The 21,487-nt window shown below is 41.0% G+C and overlaps 1 long non-coding RNA gene across 5 annotated transcripts; it reads left to right on the top strand.

Moving 5' to 3' along the window:
* Positions 1 to 5,974: 5,974 nt before the first annotated feature.
* On the top strand, positions 5,975 to 12,639 carry LOC125525886 (uncharacterized). Of its 5 annotated transcripts, none has more exons than XR_015610875.1 (5): positions 5,976 to 6,595; positions 6,708 to 6,762; positions 7,075 to 8,882; positions 11,741 to 11,956; positions 12,376 to 12,639. It is a non-coding gene; the product is annotated as an uncharacterized LOC125525886 (long non-coding RNA). The 5 variants fall into 5 exon arrangements; XR_015610874.1 differs by having other exon boundaries at positions 11,741 to 12,009; XR_015610872.1 differs by lacking the exon at positions 12,376 to 12,639 and having other exon boundaries at positions 5,980 to 6,595; positions 7,075 to 7,154; positions 7,950 to 8,882; positions 11,741 to 12,107.
* Positions 12,640 to 21,487: the final 8,848 nt, after the last annotated feature.

Here is a 21,487-nt window from a genome sequence, read left to right as displayed (position 1 = left end):
CAGAAATGGGCAAGTGATTTTCAATTTCATCTCAAATCCTGACTTTGCTGAGATGTTCATCCACAATCCGGATCAGTACCGATATGAATTTCATCTCAAATCCTGACTTTGCTGAGATGTTCATCCATAATCCGGATCAGTACCGATATGAAAGAAAGACGAATAATGCACTGTTGATTAACATTGCACCATAGATAATATTTTTTAATGGTTAATAGGTAAAATGACATCATATTCAGATTCCATATATTTTTCTAATCAAATTCCATATATGACATGTTAAATTTGGAGTTACGGTTTAGAAGATATCAACATTTTTAAAAAAATGTACTACGGGTTTAATGTCAAAAACATCAGGGAGTTGTCTATGAAATAGCATGACGGACCAAGAATACCTATTTTTTTATTAGTAGGTATAGATTATTATTATTAGTAGTAGTACAAATGCCCGTGCGTTGCAACGGGCCAAAAATTCATAAAAACATGTGTTGTGTAACAGCGCGCGTCATTTTTTATATCCATTTCTGATAAACATCGGTACAAGTTTATAATGTTATCGATTTTCAGAGTATGACGCGTGGATGTAAATAAGTCACCTTAACAACTTTCATCTATGAAAGAGTAGTGGTGCATGGAATAGTCTAGTAATCGGTTCTATTTTTTACTTTCTGAACAACACAAATATTTCTTTATTTTTTAAAAATAGACAATTTTGAAATTTTTAATCTTTTTATTAGAACAGAAACATCTTTTGAAGATAAACATTTTTTTGAACACATGTTTTTTAGATATGAATTTTTAAAATTTTGTGATAAATTTAAAATGGTTGAGTTAAAATAAATTGGAACATTTTTTTGGGAGTTTTGTGCATTTTTAAACAAGCGTGAACATATTTAACAGCATGACTTTTTAAAATAAGAAGAATTTGAAACACTATTTATCTTAAATAAGAAGAGTAGTGGTGCATTAAAGTTGAGAAATTTATTTTTTTACTTTCCGAACAACACAAATATTTCTTTATTATAAAAAAATTAGACAATTTTGAAATTTTTAATCTTTTTATTAGAACAAAAACATCTTTTGAAGATAAACATTTCTTTTGAACACATGTTTTTTAGATATGAATTTTGAAAATTTTGTGATCAATTTAAAATGGTTTAGTTAAAATAAATTGGAACATTTTTGGGAGTTTTGTGCATTTTAAAACAAGCGTGAACATATTTAACAGCATGATTTTTTTTAAATAAGAAGAATTTGAAACACTATTTATCAAAACAAACACACGCTTGGTGTCCGGAATTAAAAAAAGAATTGTTGGTGTCCAGACCATGTAGTGTAAAGTTGAGAAAGTCATTGGCATGTCCTTTGATGGCTCCTCTTTCATCTTAGCACTATCATCTGGTGGAAGAGCAATTGTGTAATTGTTTCTAGCAGGATACACAGACAGTGAAATTGTTGTATACTATTTGAGAGTTTAATAACTAATCAAAAGTTTTTACTTAGAATTTTCAAAAGATTTAAATGCAATCAAATTTATTTTGAATGAAAGAGTAGTGGTGCATTGAAGTCGGATTGTTTATATACTTTTTTTGTTAATATTTGAAAGCAAACAGGTTTTTACTATGTTAATATATTTTTTCAAGAAAATTTGGTTGCTTGGTTTGCTAGATTATATAAAGTTCATTTTCTTCTGCACTACTTGAACTTGGCCCAAAGACCGAACCGCACTCACTCCCCATCATCACCATGAAAAAGGCAAATATGTTTTGGTAAATTTCATATGGAGGCCACGTACACCATCCATCACGTGTACGCTCCTTGAAGCATTTCACTCAGTTTTAATGATTGTATCTGATAATGTGTTCACAAAATGTGGTAGGCATAAACATTAAACTATGATAGTTGCAAACAAACAACAGCAGGTAATTATAACGAAACTACTCTACACACGATATTCACACGCACAATGTGAAAACAACAGATAATCAAACGACTATGCTGCAGCTTGATCTTGTCATGGACGGTTTGATGACCTGTGTCGTCCAAGAGTCGGCCAAGAAATGTCGTCTGCCTAGCAACACTGTAATTATAATAGGTCTTCCTTCAGGAAACAATTTGCAGTGGGTAGCACACATAGCAATATCCAGTAGCTTTTCTAGTCGGTGCAGCCATTTAAATAAGCAATAGAGCACAAAAATTCCCCACCGAGCTATCCTCTTGCACAGCGCCGCTCCTCATCACCAGCACCCAACAACAACCCACCCAGGAGCGCTGCTCCTCCTTCTTCGCCCTCCTCCACACCAAGAAGAATGGATCGAGCACGCGCGCGATCACACCTCCTCCATCCCGCCCCTGATCTTGCCGACCTGACCAACCTCCTCTCTCGGAGCCGATGATTCAGTCATGCCCGGCCTACGTGTGCACCCCCTTCTCTCCAACCGCTCTCCTCTCTCCTTTCTCCCTTGGCCATGAGCGGGAGCCTCGCCGCATGCCGCAAGCGTCACCACGGGGACGTCGTCTGGTCGTCGCGCCGCCGCTGGCCAGAAGGATCTGATGATACGACGGACGGGCGCCCGGACGCTACTGGTTGTGCTAATCCAATTTCTTCATGGAAGCACCCCAATGCTGCGTGGATTGTAACCTCCTAGATTATTGGGGATTTTTTGTATTCCTTTGCTTCCTCTTCCCACTTCTGTGATTAATTCCTCTGTCCCATCATGTCCTCTGCTTGTTGACTTGCAACGCCGACGACGTATAAACGTTGATGGTATTGGGTGCGAAGTAGCAAGGTGGGACTATTATTACCATAACAGGGCCTAAATCATCTTTTTTTAAGAAAAGGTGAGCACCAGGGCCCCACATAGGTGACAGGGGACGGCTCATGGGCCGTTCCGTTCGCTTGGCCTTTTTCTCGATGGGCTGTTTCATAAAATCGGGGGTAAGAAGCGAACGAAACGGTTTTAGTACCACCTCGAATAAGTTTTCAAATTCAAAGTGAAAGCGTAAAATCACAGGAAAAAGCGCATTGTGACGGTGAACCCACAGAGTCAATCCGTACTTTATTATTAGGGAGAGACTAGTACAAATGCCCGTGCGTTGCATCGGGCGATAAAAGGGGCACAACCTGCTTCATGTGTTATTGTGCACCTTTTTTATATCCAGTTTTAATATCCTTGTGTCATTGTGCAACATGGAAATATCTTTATTTTTAATAAAAGTTAATGTTTTCATACGGCTTCAGCTCATTAACCGTGCTACTCTCTTCAACTTCAATATCAAGCACGCTGTCGTCAGAGATGCTCGGGTAGTTTCGTTGCAGTGAGAGCGCTTTGTTGAGGTTGCACATCACGACCTTATGTTGCTGCTCCTGCATGCTTGGGCTATCGGGTGTGCGGAAAGAAGAAGAAAAAATGTAGAGTTGTGAGAGCAGCAGCTTCAGGTGCTGATGTGCTCTCAAGGAATTCTTCCGTGTCGGAAAATTCAGTCTCTGGTTTCTTAGGATAGATAAGATAAATAGCAATTTCTTAGTCTGTGTTACTACTCATGAATTCTTTTAGCCACCGACGTGGTTAATAAAAAGATCAAAAAGTTCAACATAACTCAGACCTGAGATGTCAACTTTGTTGTTGATTGTACTACATATGGCAGAGAGTACTGTTTGAGTGGTGCATTACCTCTCCAAATATATAGCGCTTGTACTCAACAATGGACTTCTCATGTATGATTTAAGGCCAGATTAGTTATATGAACTTTTCAGTTATAATATGACAGCCAACAAAAGTTCATATCAACAAACTCAAAAGGCAATGTTTCGAATGTTTCGATGTGCAAAATAGGAATAGATCAAGACTACTCCAGTTTAGCTAATTATCACCACATTCTGGAATTAAGAAAAACAATACACTTAAATATGCGAGCATGACTTTAAATTCCGCATTAGAAACATGACAAAAAACACCCCTCTCCCATAAAAGGGAGTACAGCCATAAAGAACACACATCAGTAATTCAAATTATGAATTGGATAGAGTTTTAAATGGTTGCCCGGCATAGCAAATGAAAATAGCACCTTATCATATATTGGGTCTTCAATAGAATCAAATACATGGTCACGGTATTCCTGAGATTGATGGTTTTTGAACTCTGAATAACAATAATAAGAGGACCACAACAGCAACTGAAATGTTTGCTTTCCGTGAAGGAATGTAGTATTACATCAATGGCAAAACATGATGATATTTGTGGAAATAAAATAATAAGAGAAATATTATCAAACATGGTAATATCAACCAGGACATAGGACCACCATCACCATATCATACTATTAACATGACTAAATTTTATGAAAGCTAACAACTGAAAGTCATTTACAGCCAATATAAAATAAAATAATATGAACAACTAGAACTATGTGATCTGCGCAAGGGTCCTATGCAAATTCAGACTTTCAAACTTGAACCAAACAAGGAGAAACAGAACTTGTTTGCTCATGGATTTTAATCAAACAGGGAGCAAACAGGGAATTAAACACGGACTGCCAAACCTTGGACCAATATAGAGACAGCTAGAACTATGTGATCTGGGCAAGGGTCCTATCAAAATTCAGACTGCTCGTGACAAAATTATTAGTTTCATATGGATTACAAACTCAAACACATAAGATTTCTGCTAGCTAACATGCATAGCACTTATCCCCTATATATTTTTTCCTTGAAAGCATGTATTACAGAAACAAGAGATGAATTTGAATGAATGTTGATGTCGGTTTTAGAAAAAAGAATGGTGTTCAAGGCTCGGGCTAGCGCTACAGAATTGGATATTATTTATAAAACATGCTAACTGGAGATATTAAATGGATCCAAAGTTCAAACTAAAGGCTGATCGTCCAGGATATTTGGCATTCAAATAGTTCTAGGGCTCTACCATTAGTGGGTGTGATATATAATCTAGTCAAAGGTTGGATCTCAAAATCATGAATGTCATGAGACTAAAATGCTAAATCTACTTGCGAATCCCATGCATCTCTATCAACATATATAGGTTAATGTATGTGAAGCATTTGGTTAATGGAACCTGACTAATGGTCCCTTCTTTTGATTATCATTGAACATATAAACCTTGAAGAACTTGTAGGCAGAACCGTTGCCTCCACGTCGCTCTATAAACGTGCTTCTGCCACCGCCTGTAATTTTCGTGCCCCGTCAAGGGCATTTTCGTAATTTCACGTACAGGCAAGTACAGGTGTATAAAACTGTGTCCGCTGCAATGGAGAAACCTAGCCATCGCCCGCCCCCGTGTCCCCCCGAGCCCCCCTTGCCGCCGCCACCCCTTCCCTCTGCCCCGTGCCGGATCCGCCTGCCGCCGCCGCCGCTCTCCTCTGCCCCATGCTGGACCCTACCTCCTGGTCTCTTCTTCCTCCCGCCACCCTCATCCCCTCTTGCCGCCACTGAGTCCTCTCCTCTCCCCGTTAGCGCGAGTGCGTGGGTCGCGGCGTGCGGAGAGCGAGGAGGAGAGGACAGACGCGTGAGGAAGAGGAGGCCACGGCCGTCGGCTCCTCTCCTCTCCCCGTTGGCTCCTCTCCTCTCCCCGTCGGCGCCAGCACGCTGGTCGTGCCTCTCCCCGTTGGCTCCTCTCCTCTCCCCGTCGGCGCCAGTGCGCTGGTCGTGAGGTATGAGGAGCGTACGGCCCATTGCAGCCGCCGTGGGGCGTGGTTGCGGATCAGCGCAGGTCACCGCCGTGGGAGAGGTGTGTCGTGGTTTCGGATTGGCGTAGGTCGCCGCCGCCGAAGAGCAAGGGTGGCCTGGTCTTGTGGTGCTTGTGGAGGAGCAGGGGTGGCCCTTCTCCTACATCACCACATCAAGTAGGAGGAGGAGGTCCTCGTCATCCATCACAAGCAGAACCGTTGCCTCCACGTCGCTCTATAAACGTGCTGCTGCCACTGCCAGGTGTATAAAACTGTGTCCGCTGCAATGGAGAAACCTAGCCGTCGCCCGCCCCCGCGTCCCCCCGAGCCCCCCTTGCCGCCACCACCCCTTCCTTCTGCCCCGTGCCGGATCCGCCTGCCGCCGCCGCTCTCCTCTGCCCCATGCCGGACCCTACCTCCTGTCCTCTTCTTCCTCCCGCTACCCTCATCCCTTCTTACCGCCGCCGAGTCCTCTCCTCTCCCCGTCGGCGCGAGTGTGTGGGTCGCGGCGTGCGGAGAGCGAGGAGGAGAGGACAGACGCGTGAGGAAGAGGAGGCCACGGCCGTCGGCTCCTCTCCCCGTTGGCTCCTCTCCTCTCCCCGTCGGCGCCAGCACGCTGGTCGTGCCTCTCCCCGTTGGCTCCTCTCCTCTCCCCGCCGGCGCCAGTGCGCTGGTCGTGAGGCGTGAGGAGCGTACGGCCCGTTGCAGCCGCCGTGGGGCGTGGTTGCGGATCAACGCAGGTCACCGCCGTGGGAGAGGTGTGTCGTGGTTCCGGATTGGCGCAGGTCGCCGGCGCCGAAGAGCAAGGGTGGCCTGGTCTTGTGGTGCTTGTGGAGGAGCAGGGGTGGCCCTTCTCCTACATCACCACATCAAGTAGGAGGAGGAGGTCCTCGTCATCCATCACAACCGTCAGGTTCGTAGTCATCGCCTAGGTCCAATGCTCCGGTCTAGCCTTTTTCCCTGTTGCCTTATTCCCAATTTTTCTATGGTGCTCAATTTTGTTTTCACCGTGTTCATCATCTCAGGGACTTGCTGACACTGGATCCAGTGGGGAGGAGATCCTTTAGGCATTTGATTCTTGTGAGGTTCCCACGCATCTTGCAAGATAAACATGCCATTGTTTTTCACGCACACATATGCTTTGATTTCTGAATCAGGGCCGGATAGTAAACTGCACCATTCTATATTACGATCCTAACCAAAGATATATTGTTTGCTGATACACTGGTCTTTATTTGTTAGTTTTTACAGAATAAATGTATCGTGGATAACTAGCTTTGGGGCATATCCCTGCTATCCTTTCAAAGAAAAACATTGGTTTAAGTCTACACTTTATTACGCAGATGTAGCTTAACACCTTCAAATTATTAATGTGTTCTCACTTTTCTTTAGGTGATGGATCATCCTGAAAAACAGGTTGAGTGCATCAGCTACTTCCATGGCAATGGATTTAAGGAATGCACATCAACGAGGCACATTATCTAACTCGTATAAACTTATCATTGTTTTTACCTTTTCATGCAGTTTTCCTTTACGATTATAGATGACATCTTAGCAGAAAGAATATAGTTGTGAAATTTACTGCAAATGTAAGCCTTGGAGTTTCATATTCACCTTGAAGTATTCTTGAAATGAAAGATAGGCTTTGTTGGTTCCTCAGTTTGGAGAACTAGAGTTATGGCGATACATATTTGGGTATTGAAACTATCTGTGTTTGTGATCAGCTCATTTTTGTGTTGGATGCTTATTTAGCTAGCAGAGACGGCGCCATCTCCGGCCGCCGGCGCTCTGCAGTGATGCCTAAAACTGAGTTGTTGTTTAGGCCTCCTTCGGTTCGTAGATAGGAATATCATCCTGTAGGGAAAGAGACTTCATTTGATGCATATATATATACTATGCTGCATACTTTGTAGATTTGTATGGTTCCTAAATATACGACAATGTTTGATTAATTTTTGTTCCAGAAAGAAGTATCTATCCTGTTTATAAGGATCCATATTGCAGGATATCAAAATTAGTCATTACTCAATGCAGCCATATAGATGACTGCAAAGCAAAATTTTCATATCCTAAACTATGATTAATACATAGTGATGAGCATTTTCTCCTGTTTTACCACAGATTGCCATGGTCCATGTGTTGAAATCTGAAATTTTTGAATATATACTACTGGGTTAGTTTTATTGTGGTAGGATTAACTGAAGCATAACTTAAATGTGGCATGTCATTGTAAGAAGAATCAGCTTTTGATTAGTATTTTGAAATAGGATAAAATGATTCATCCATTGAACGCGAAGAGTTCCTACCGGTATTTGTTGGATGACGACAAAAAATAACTTGGGCCGTTCTAGCCCTGTTCCAAACTTCACTCGTAGAGGGTTGAGGGCGGGTGGCAGACGTCCAACCTAGAGCGCTTCATGTACTGCACCATCCTGGACGTCAAGGCCCACATTCTTCTGAGGTGACACTATTGCACCTCTCAAACCTGGCACCTTAAATGCTTTGTCGTGTTCAATTTTCACTGTTGCACCTCTCAAACCTGGCACCTTAAATGCTTTGTCATGTTCAATTTTGCTCAAGAGTTCTGACAGTTTAAGGATCTGTCATTGCTTGTATCTGTTGTGCGTGACATGACCTTCTAATTACCAAATTAGTGCTCATTGTTCGATCATAGACATGAAATGTTGAATAATGGTATAGTATACATGTAATGTGTCCGCTCTATTTCCCTCTTCTCTATTTTAAGAATTTTTTTTGCTGCCTGCAGAGAACGAAATTTGTTTTCTGCTGACACTATGCATACTGCCTAATAAATACACACACCTGTTGATCCCCTGTTTTCTTGCTGTTTGACAAATAGTACAAGCAAAGCAAGTTCAGGTGCTATTCTATTTAGAAATAGCTACACAACACATATCATTTAGTTACTATGATCATTGTGTGTCTCGCTAGAAATTAATACACATACAGGCACATATAGAATCATAAACCGCACTTACTCCCAGTATCTTCTTCCCTACGAGGTCGGAGGCGAGCTTCCTGGCGACGGCGGCGGCGCTGGATTTGCTCATGGGTTGGTGGTGTATCTACCGCTGACCTCCGGCACAGATACGCCGACCTCCGGGGCCCCAGCCCCTCCGCCCCCGGCCTCACCTTTCCCGTGTCCGCCCTCGCCAAGCATTGAATCTGCCGACCACCAGGTAAGCTTTCTTCGTCCTCTTCCACCGCCTCTTACTTGCTGCTTCAATCGCAGGCAAGAATAGTTTATCAAGTTCTTGCCTAGCCATCTATTTGTACAATTTCTGCAGCTGTACTTTTGTGCCATCTTCCTCCCATTTATTTCCTCTTGATTGCATAGGTTCTTTGACAATCTGATTTTGATTTCTTGAATGTTTGTAGACTCATTGATGGTTGATCTTGTTAGCTACAGATGATATTCCATGTTTCGAACAAGACTGAATTTTGATGGACTGCATATAGTGTTTGATTCTCCTACACCGTGCCCTGAATGATCTTATGTTCACCCAGACTTATAGGTTTCTAAATACTAGGCTCATGGGACTTAATTCTAATGGTTAGTTTTTTTGGATTCATGTACTCTGGTGCTGCAGCCTGGGTAAAACTCCTTCACAATAGTGTTTAAAGCTTAAATTGATAACTCTATCAGAGTTCAAGCATTAGGCTCTCTGCTCTGTGTATTGCCAAGTGTTCTATATAATGCTTTGATGTTCTTTTGTCACTGTTTGATGTTCTGCCTTGGGTAGCCTCTGTCTTGGTTTACAGCTCCATATGGCAACCTATGTATACCTATGTAGGTTTTGTTTGAACTGTACTCAAATCACCCATATGTTTCCATAGTCTTGCTTTCCTCTTTTTAACTCATGAGATTACTAGATAGTTGAATATCATCCTAAAATCTTAAAAGTGCACGCGCACTTTTTCGTAGGAACGGGCGGCCGGCTTGTTACTCACATGTGTACTTCCTCTCTCTCAGTTTACAGGGCGTGCGCGTACCCCTAAGTAGTCAATTTGACTAACCTAATACAAGTCATATATTACAAAAAATATACCAATATAAACTTCAGATGTTCTATTTTCAAAAGGTATAATTTTTGTGTTATATAGTTTATATTAGGGTAATAAAATTGGTAACCTAGGTATACGCGTAGGACTTGTAAACTGTGACGGAGGGAGTATCTTTTTTGTCAGCTAGTGAATGTTTTTTGTTAGTATTAAATGCGCATAGACTAGTCTGAGAAACAGATTCAGGCACATTTATTTTGGCCTCTTAAATTTTTTAAAAGTCATATCTTTTAAACCACACGTCGGAATTCAGATCCGTTTTCACTGTTGGATTCATCGCGACGAGATCTTCGAAACTAGATCCCGCATGGGTATGTTTCGACGAAATTTTTTTGATGCCAACTTTGATGCTATATGATGCAACTAAAGTACTGCATTGTGCAACTTTAGTACTACATGATGCAACTTTTTTTAAAACCAACTTTAGTACTACATGGCTTGTAATTTAGTCTAGTTGCACACATATTGATGTTTAGTTGGCTTATAATGTAGTCTAGTTGCACACACATTGATGTTTAGTTGCCAGAAGGACTAGTTGCACACACATATGCTCAGTTGGCTTGTAATTTAGTCTAGTTGCACACACATTGATGTTTAGTTGGCAGGACACTAGTTGCACACACACATATGCGCAATTGACGCGGCAATGTAGTTTAGTTGCACACACATTGATATTTAGTTGACAGGACTAGTTACACACATATATGCTCAGTTGGCGCGGCAATGTAGTCTAGTTGCACACACATTGACGTTTAGTTGGCAGGAAGACTAGTTCATCGAAACAACCCCATATGGGATCTACTTTTGAAGAACACGTCGCGAGGGTTTCAACGATGAAAACGGATCTGAATTTCGACACACGGATTGAAAGTTATGCCTTTTTAAAATTTTAAAATCACAAAATAAATACGAACAAACACATGCACATGCATATGCATGCACAAGAGGAGATGCATATGCTAGCATTTAATACGTAGCAGGAAAATGGACTATTAAACCAAATCTGTAGCATAGACAGAAATAATACGTGCACACAATTTAGAATTTAGGCCGGCCGCTCGGTACGGCAACCGAGCAGCCTGCCGCTCGCTAGACTTGCCCGAATATCATTGGTCTCTGTCGGCATTCTATTTTCGTAGTTTGAAATGAATATTGGTCTATTGATATTAAACTTCACAATAGGTAGTGGCATCTTCAGGAAAAAGTAGTGGCAGACATGCTGGAAATTTCTTTTCTACTGCAGGAATGACACTTGCCCAAATCCTCAACACATATTTTTGTGCTCTCAACCAAATGTGTGTGCTATGATAATTAAGGTTACCAAGATGAATGGTGTTCTATAGGGCCGGACATATTTCTTATCTTCATAAATCAGTGATGCACAGATTATCTTAGCTATATTGTGAATCTTGATAACCTCACGATGAACAAATTTTGCGGCCTGTATTTGGGATAATTCAAATTGTTGCGAAATGTGTTCGTCCAGGAAAAGTCACTACATCATATGTCCTAGATAAATCTTTACTGAACATTTTAGTTTTCCTCATACATGCTTATCATTTGGCATAATGTTATTTTGCGAGCTTAATTCTACCCTGAATATACAAACAATCAGTTTGTTTATTTTTTTTTGCTGTCATAATAAGACCCTGAAACCATCTTCCATCAAACACATATCTGTAGTATCTATACTATGTACAAGGTGCAGATAGATATATTTGTTGACCAAGTAATTCCCCTCTTTTGAGACAAAGACCAATATATGATTACCCATCCCCTGGTTTCCTTTCTATTTTTTATTCCAATATAACATGATGAGCTATTCATTGTTTTCTAATTTCAGTGTAATCTAAAATCAGACTGTGCGAACATAGATGCATTTATTCACAAATTAGCAAGCACCTGAGTGAAGAACCCTTAAAATGTATGGAAAATGCAATTACCACCAGCAAATAAATTGGCATTTGTATTCCAGGTATCAGTCCCGAAAAGAAAGAGGACTATGGACCTGAGTGGGAATGGAGGCAGGATATTCTTCTGGATGGCTATGCTGAGGTGGTGGTTGGTCCGATCCATGGTGTACGCAAAATCGGTCAACATGGTGGAGTTGTGCTGTGGGGAGGACATTGGTTTGGAGATCTAGGCGACTATCTGCGTGCTGGGTGGATCAGTAGCCCACCTCGGGATAGAGGCAAGCGGCGCTTCACGTGTGCCTCGCCATGCCACAACAGTGGCGTTGACAATGTTTAATCCTAAGACCACTATTTTTGTGTCTATATGCAGTGTTCACTTTGTCTATATCTTGGCAATGTTTAATCATAAAACCACTAATTCTATGTCTATATGCAGTGTTCACTTCATCTATATCATATTTATTTTATATGACAAATCATCTTTCGAAATTAACCAAGCCTAACTACAACAGTAGGAATATGGTGAAAACTAATATGAAACAACAACTTTTGTCACATATACCAAACCAAGGTTGCTTATCAGTAAACACCTCATTATTTAGCATATGCTTTAGGGCCAAATTATGTTTCATGTGCCATTATTATTGCCTTTTTTAATACATTATTTAAATCCTTACGTGACACCAATCTTAAACAGGTCCGTCTATCAACGATGTCGAGAAAGCTCTGCCACAAGAAAGTGATGACTCTGCCTGGTGTCACCGGCTTCATGTTTTGCTCCTCCGTACCCATAGACTAGAAGACTAGGGCTATATAGATTGATTTCTAAAACCAATGTAAATAAGCTGTTTTCGGCTATCATGCTACCTCGCATTGTAATATATATTGCTATGTATGAACATATGCTACCCAAGTATATATTTCCTTATGCTTAAATGACTTTCTTATCGATCTTATAACATATCTTATTTGTATAGTTTGAATACATGGTTTTCTCTCGCTTTTTACGGCATGGGCGCAACGGGAGTTGATCACAAAGAGGTAGCATTCAGGATATATGCACAAAAGAGTATAGAACCAAATTATATAATATAATTGACCACTATTTCTATTAACTTCTCATGTACACAATGTTCACGAGTACATGTATTAAGTACATTTTATTGTGTCACTTGTGTTTACTCTTTTTTTAATGCAAGTTTACAGCTACTCGGTGTTCCTAATTGCAGACTCAACTATCTTAACCTACCGATGATCTAATTTGTGGCATTATTACCTTAAGAAAATATTTGCATTTAATTTCCTTTAATATAGGGGTATAAGTTCTTACCAAATGTACTCAAATATACGGTTATTGAAAAAATGTAAATATTTTCAACACGAACATGGTTTTAAACGGGTCTTTGCGCCATTTGGCGCAACTGGTCATCTAGTGATTGCAAAAGCTGAAGCACTTGAGCTATCTAGAAAAAACACTAAAACTACTTGCGGATCAAGTGCCTCTTCATCAAGATAAATCATACTGTAGGTGATGCCATTTATGATCATTCCCCTATTCTGTAACTCCACTTGATAATTAGTTGATAATTAAATATGGGCTCAACCTGTGCTGCCAACAAGAGCGCCTATACAAGGAATGGATCAGAAAAAACAAAGTATACGGAACATGAACCTAAGGAAGCAAACACAACAGGGTATACGGAAACCTACAATTTTACAATCAAGCAAACATATTTCTGCATAACATCTGATGCTCACTCATCACTATGAAATTAAATGAATCTGTAATCCTTTTGTTGCTCTTGTGAACATGAAACAGAGGCACCCATTAAGAAACAATAAACTTAAACAGGGGCTTCTATGAGCTGATTGGCGTTCAAAGAGGATACACACCTCTGGTGTAGTGAAAGGATCGAGAAGAGGTGTCTAGAGGGGGGTGATTAGACACTAAGTGCCAAAAGTTGCAGCTTTTAATATTCCTAAATTTAAGTGGAGTTTAAGCACAAGTTTAACAAACACAATACATATCAAGCAAGCATACAATGAGTATATGAGCAGCGGAAAGTAAAGTATGCAACTTGCAAGAATGTAAAGAGAAGGGTTTGGAGTATTCAAACGCAATTGGAGACACGGATGTTTTTGTCGTGGTTTCGATAGGTGGTGCTATCGTACATCCACGTTGATGGAGACTTCAACCCACGGAGGGTAACGGTTGCGCGAGTCCACGGAGGGCTCCACCCACGAAGGGTCCACGAAGAAGCAACCTTGTCTATTCCATCACGGCCGTCGCCCACGAAGGACTTGCCTCACTAGCGGTAGATCTTCACGAAGTAGGCGATCTCCTTGCCCTTACAAACTCCTTGGTTCAAATCCACAATCTTGTTGGAGGCTCCCAAGTGACACCTAGCCAATCTAGGAGACACCACTCTCCAAGAAGTAACAAATGGTGTGTTGATGATGAACCCCTTGCTCTTGTGCTTCAAATGATTGTCTCCCCAACACTCAACTCTCTCTCACAGGATTTGGATTTGGTGGAAAGAACATTTGAGTGTAAAGCAACTTGGGAAAGGCTAGAGATCAAGATTCATATGGTTGGAATGGAATATCTTGACCTCAACACAAGTGTAGGTGGTTCTCTCTCAAAAAATGTGTATTGAAAGTGTAGGTATGTTCTAATGGCTCTCTCCACGAATGAAGAGTGAGTGGAGGGGTATATATAGCCTCCACACAAAATCTAACCATTACACACAATTTGCCAAACTCGGTGGGACCGAATGGTTAAACTCGGTCGAACCGATTCAGTAAACTTAGTGACCGTTAGGATTTTCGGTGGGACTGAGATGCAACTCGGTAGGACCGATATGGTTAGGGTTAGGGCATAACGTAATCTCGGTGTGACCGATTACACAAACTCGGTGGGACCAGTTTTGGTAATAAGCTAACCAAAGAGTTGGTCAGGCAAACTCAGTGAGACCGATTACACAAACTCGGTGGGACCGATTTTGATAATAAGCTAACCAAAGGGTTTGCATTGTAATCTCGGTAGTACCGATTGCTCAAACTCGGTGAGACCGATTTTGGTAATGGACATAAACAGAGAGATTACAATCCCATCTCGGTGAGACCGAGATCCCTATCGGTGAAACCGATTTGCTAGGGTTTGTGGCAGTGGCTATGACATCTGAAACTCGGTGGCGCCGGATAGATAGAATCGGTGGGGCCGAGTTTGACTTTTGGTTTAGGTCATATGTGGATGTGGGAAGGTAGTTGAGGGTTTTGGAGCATATCACTAAGCACTTTGAGTAAGCAAGTCATTAAGCAACACCTCATCCCCTCTTGATAGTATTGGCTTTTCCTATAGACTCAATGTGATCTTGGATCACTAAAATAGAAAATGTAGAGTCTTGATCTTGAAGCTTGAGCCAATTCTTTGTCCTTAGCATCTTGAAGGGGTTCCATATCCTCTAGTCCATGCCACTCCATTGTTGAACTTATCTGAAACATACTAGGTAAAAGTGTTAGTCCAACAAGATATATGTTGACATTAATTATCAAAACCACCCAGGGAGCACTTGTGCTTTCAATCTCCCCATTTTTGGTAATTGATGACAACATACATCAAAGCTTTAGATAAAGATATAGAGAATAGCAAGTAAAGCTTTGGAAAGACATGTAACATGCATAGACTCCCCCTACATGTATGCAATCATGTGAATATTGAATATAGGAGCATGTGAATGCGTAAACATGACAGAGTAAGCAATGTGTTACATGTATCTTGGCTATATGCATCAGAGCAAATGATGTGAATGTGAGAAATGTACCTTCATGCTCATGAGTCCTTGCCAACAGTATGTACATCGGCAAAACTTCTCATTCACATGACTGTGATGCATATACTTACCTTGTGGTATTGAGTTGACTTAGGATGGGATGAACCTGCGCAAACAAGGTTAAATAACACAGATACACCTACTGACCAGAGCAAGCAAGAGAAACCACAAGAGAACCAAGACTGGGATGACATGTAGAGTGAGTACTAAGTACCACATTGGATATAGACATGTCCTCAAAGGTAAAGATATGCAATAAAATCAGAGATTTCCTTCCCTTAGATGTCTTGCTCCCCCTGAATCTGCATGGGATATTGGGAGAAGATAGGGAACAGAAAATCAGAGCAACAAAAAAGGAAACAACAGAGCTTGAGCTAAAGCAAGCAACCAAACATGTCTTTCCCCTCTTAAAGACATGTGACATCTCTCCTCTTGAACACCAAGCATCAGGGGTCTTTGATGATATTACTTTCTCCTAGTTGAGAAACTCTCTCCCCCTGAGTATTCTCTCTTTCTCCCCCTATAGGAAGGATTAAGCTTTGATGTGATCTCTCTCTCCCCCTTTGACATCAATTTCCAAGAAGGACTCTTCTGGACATGTGATACAAATGGGTTGGTCCTCGAGTCACAGAGCAAAGCAGCATGTCTAATGTGATGCTGGTAGAGGACAAGAATCATTGAGTGAAGCTGGAGCAAACAGAAATCAAGAATAAGTGGCAAGTTGGTTTCCCTGTGGTGGAATCGGTGACTCCGAGTTGTGTGCTTCGATTGCACCGAAAGATTTCGCTTGGGCCGAAGAGAACAAACCGGTGTGACCGAGTTCATTAGAGTGAAACCACTTGTCACCTCAGCTCACTAGACAAGTAAGATCTCACAAGGATATGCAAGGAATTTACTGAAAGATTTGCAATGAATTGGATGCAGAAAATGCAGAACAAAAAGGAAAGAAAAGAAAATAAAAGTTCTAGATGAAGTTTTTTTTAGAACTTTATCTAGAGATGGTCGGCGACAAAGTCACCTATGTTAGAGTATTTGACTTAGGAGTCAAGTGAGAGCACTTGATCATAGGTCATACTCATCATTTAAGCTCAAAATGGGGTTACCATTTTTTATTTAAGCCTTTTGATGTATTCACATCTTGTCGAGTTGCTTTGACTCATGACTTGGAGTAAAACTTCTCTAAGATGGAATAACATACCTTGGGTGGTGGTGTTGATCTTGCTCATGTAGTTGAACTTGTGCGGGTTGCTCAAGGTTGATGTAGTTCATCAAGGGTTGGGAGCACCACTTGGAGTTTGAGTTCATCTACCTACATGGGTTAGCTTTGTAAGGAAGAGCACTTGTGTATCCAAAATGACAATCATGAGACTCAACATAGAATTTGCCAAAGGATATGTTTGAATGGTTTCGTGCTTCCTTGTCTTCAACCACCATTGTGTAGAGACTTGGTGATGTAGAGATTGCTCAAGATGTGAGTGAGTTGCAATCTCATAGATTTAGATTCAACCAAGTACCTACACGGGTTAGATAACATGCAAAGTACAAATATATCCAAGACATATGAATAGCATCATAAGAGAAATATCGAGGATTAGTCATAGGCTCATGCCCCGCATGTATCAAATGGAGTTCCTACTCCAAGTTTGAAGCATCAATGATGTTCAATTCACCTCTCAACCTGCAAAACACTTTCTCATCAAGTGGTTTAGTGAATATATCCGCCAATTGCTTATCAGTGTGAACATGCTTAAGGTTAATGTCCCCTTTTGTAACATGATCTCGAATGAAATGATGACGAACTTCAATATGCTTAGTTCGAGAATGTTGCACGGGATTGTGAGCAATATTAATAGCACTTTCATTGTCACATAGCAATGGAACATATTTCACATATATCCCATAATATTTAAGAGTTTGGGTCATCCAAAGTAATTGAGCGAAACATGAACCAACGGCAACGTATTCCGCTTCGATGGTGCATAAGGATACCGAGTTTTATTTCTTGGAAGACGAAGACACAAGAGATCTACCAAGGAATTGACAAGTATCCGAAGTGGATTTTCTATCAACCTTGTCTCCGGCATAGTCCGAATCGGAGTAGCCAACAAGATCAAAAGAGGACCTCTTAGGATACCAAATGCCAAAATTTGGTGTATGGATTAGGTATCTCACTATCCTTTTCACAGACTTAAGATGACACTCTTTAGGAGCAGCTTGATATCGTGCACACATGCACACACTTAGCATAATATCGGGACGAGAGGCACATAGATATAACAATGAACCAATCATAGAGCGATAAACCTTTTGATCAACCGGTTCACCATCTTTGGTCAAAATAAGATGTCCACTAGTAGGCATGGGTGTAGTCATACCTTTGCATTCTTGCATATTGAACTTCTTAAATAAGTCCTTAGTGTACTTCATTTGAGAGACAAAGGTACCTTCCTTAGTTTGCTTGATTTGCAAACCGAGAAAGAATTTGAGTTCACTCATCATAGACATCTCAAACTTCTCCGACATTAGCTTTCCAAACTTCTCACTAAAATGAGGGTTAGTTGAACCAAATATGATATCATCAACATAAATTTGGCACACAAATAGTTCTCCATTAACCCTTTTAGTAAAAAGAGTAGAATCAATTTTACCAATTTCAAAGCCTTTTTCAATAAGGAACTTGGTCAAGCATTTATACCATGCTCTAGGAGCTTGTTTAAGACCATAAAGGGCTTTGTGAAGTTTATAAACATGATTAGGTTTCTTAGGATTGACGAAGCCGGGAGGTTGCTTAACATAAACTTCCTCCTCAATTTTGCCATTTAGAAAAGCACTTTTAATGTCCATTTGGTACAAGGTGATATCATGGTGATTAGCATAAGAAAGTAAGACGCGAATGGACTCAAGTCTAGCAACGGGAGCATATGTGTCACCATAGTCCATACCTTCAACTTGTGTGTAGCCTTGGGCGACGAGACGTGCTTTGTTGCGAACCACTTGTCCATCTTCATCTTGCTTGTTGCGAAACACCCATTTGGTACCAATGATGTTGTGGTTGTTGTCGGGCTTCTCGACCAATGTCCACACTTGATTCTCTCAAAATTGTGTAGCTCTTCATGCATAGCGTTTATCCAGTCCGGATCCTCCAATGCTTCTTCAACCTTCATAAGTTCAATGCTAGAGATGAATGAGTAATGTTCACAAAAGTTAGCTAAACAAGTTTTAGAGCGAGTGATTCTCCCGGTTTGGATATCATTGTAGATTTGCTCGACGGGATGATCCTTAGCAATTCTTGCTCGAACTCGTGAAAGATTTTGCTTGGGTCGGGGTGGAACATCATCTTCATCTTGTGCTTCTTCTTGGCCTTCTTCATTGTTGACGTTGTCGTTCTCTTGTCGTGGTGTAGAAGGAGGTTGTTGATGTTCATCTTGGTGCGCTTCCTCGTTTTCTTCATCTTGGTGTGTCCCACTTGTGGATGCTTTCGTATCAACTCTTGGTTCACCTTGTCGTGAGGTAGAAGCTTCCACTTGGACAGACGAGGTACTCTCCTTCACTTCCATTGGACGAATCTTGCCAATGGACAAGTCTTGAATTGCTTCCGAATGGTCTTTGTCTCCTACATCAATTGGCAATTGCTCTACTTGCGAGCCGTTAGATTCATCAAACTTCACATCTACAGTCTCTTCAACCTTTCGGGTGAAATTGTTGTAGACTCGGTAGTGTGAGAGTTTGAGCCATAACCAAGTAGGAAACCTTCATGAGATTTAGGAGCAAATTTAAAATGACGATGCTTATCAAGAATGTAGCACTTTGAGCCGAATACTTAAAAGTATCCAATTTGGGGTTTGTTACCGGTGAGGAGCTCGTCTGCCGTCTTGCCGAGTAACTTGTGAAGATACAAGCGATTTCTTGCATGACAAGCTGTCTCAACCGCTTCCGCCCAAAAGTGCTTTGGCATTTTGTACTCATCAAGCATCGTTCTTGCCATCTCGATAAGAGTTCGGTTCTTCCTTTCAACAACTCCATTTTGTTGAGGTGTGTACGTAGCCGAGAACTCGTGTGAAATCCCTTCTTCATCAAGAAAGGTGTCCACATTTGCGTTCTTGAACTCCGTTCCGTTGTCGCTCCGAACCTTCTTGATCTTTATGTCAAACTGATTTTGGGCCTTCCTAGCGAAGTTTTTGAAGATCTTTTGGACCTGCGATTTGTCATCAAGAAAGAACACCCACGTAAATCTTGAAAAATCATCAACTATGACTAGACCAAATGAGTTACCACCGAGACTCTTGTAGGCATTTGGACCAAAGAGATCCATGTGAAGTAGCTCGAGTGGTCTTCTTGTGGTCATGATGTTCTTCGCGCGGTGACTTTCTCCAACTTGTTTCCCTGCTTGACAAGCACTACAAAGTCTATCATTGTCAAATATGACATCTTTTATTCCAAGTATATGATCACCTTTAATAAGCTTATCAAGATTTCGCATACCAACATGACCTAGTCTTCTATGCCACAACCAGCCTTTAGAAGATTTGGTAATTAAGCAAGTTCTAGGTTGAGCCTCTTTAGTGAAATCAACAATGTAAAGATCTCCTCTACGTATACCGGTAAAGGCCATTTTATGATTGTCTCTACGAAACACTTGGCAATCTACTTCAATGAATAAGACATTGAAACCGAAATCCGCAAGTCTAAAAACTGAAAGTAAATTGTATCCAAGGGATTCAACGAGCATGACATTTTGTATGGAGCTATCATGTGAGATGGCCACCTTACCAAGGCCAACCACCTTACCCTTTGAATTATCACCAAAAGTGACATATTTTCGAGGGCCGTTGTTTTCAGCAAGCTCACGGAACATATCTTTATCTCCGGTCATATGATCAGTACATCCACTATCAAGGACCCATTCTTTCCTCCAGCCATGTAGCCGCGAAGATTTGTCATAAGACCAAAATGCCTCATTGCATCATCAAGATCATAGTCACTATCATCATCTTCATCATAGTATCCATGTTCAACATCATCTTGTGATTGATCAATTCCTAGAGAGGGTAATTCATTAGATAAATGATCATCACAATGGTTATCTTTATGAATTCTAATAGCTTCGGATATGATATCGCTAATGATTCCAACATTTCCTTTAGCACGCACGAGATTGGTAAGCTCAAATAGACAATCACCAAAACTAGGAGCACTAGAGTTCATCTTACTCAAGGCAATAGACTTATGGAGAATTTCGTCTAAATTTTTCAAGGAATAATCTGGAAATCGTTCCTCAAAAAATCTCCATATGGTGTAGGCACACTTGAGAGTAGGCAAACATCTAATCAAGTTTCTAGGCAAGCCTTTAATGATGAGCTCAACAGTTCTAAGATTGTGAATCATGTCAATATCTTCATCTAGGGTAGGGTGCAAAGGATCAACATGAGATGCACAAGGGCTAGTAATGTACTTGTTCAAATGATATTCATTGAAAATCTCAAGCATTTCATTTTTCTACTCATGAAAATACTCTCCATCAAGAATAGGCACTCTATGTCTAAGACTCCCCAAAATAGACACATCCATCTTCCTCTAATGGTGTTTAAACCAAGGCAATGGAGACCAAAGCTCTGATACCAATTGAAAGGATCGAGAAGAGGTGTCTAGAGGGGGGTGATTAGACACTAAGTGCCAAAAGTTGCAGTTTTTAATATTCTTAAATTTAAGTGGAGTTTAAGCACAAGTTTAACAAACACAATACATATCAAGCAAGTATGCAATGAGTATATGAGCAGCGAAAAGTAAAGCATGCAACTTGCAAGAATGTAAAGAGAAGGGTTTGAAGTATTCAAACGCAATTGGAGACATGAATTTTTTGTCGTGGTTCCGATAGGTGGTGCTATCGTACATCCACGTTGATGGAGACTTCAACCCACGGAGGGTAACGGTTGCGCGAGTCCATGGAGGGCTCCACCCACGAAGGGTCCATGAAAA

This window comes from Triticum urartu, chromosome 7A (genome assembly GCF_056163025.1).
Source record: "Triticum urartu cultivar PI428250 chromosome 7A, HENAU_Tu73, whole genome shotgun sequence".
NCBI classification, from domain to species: domain Eukaryota; kingdom Viridiplantae; phylum Streptophyta; class Magnoliopsida; order Poales; family Poaceae; genus Triticum; species Triticum urartu.
This window is presented reverse-complemented; position numbering and strand designations above follow the sequence as displayed.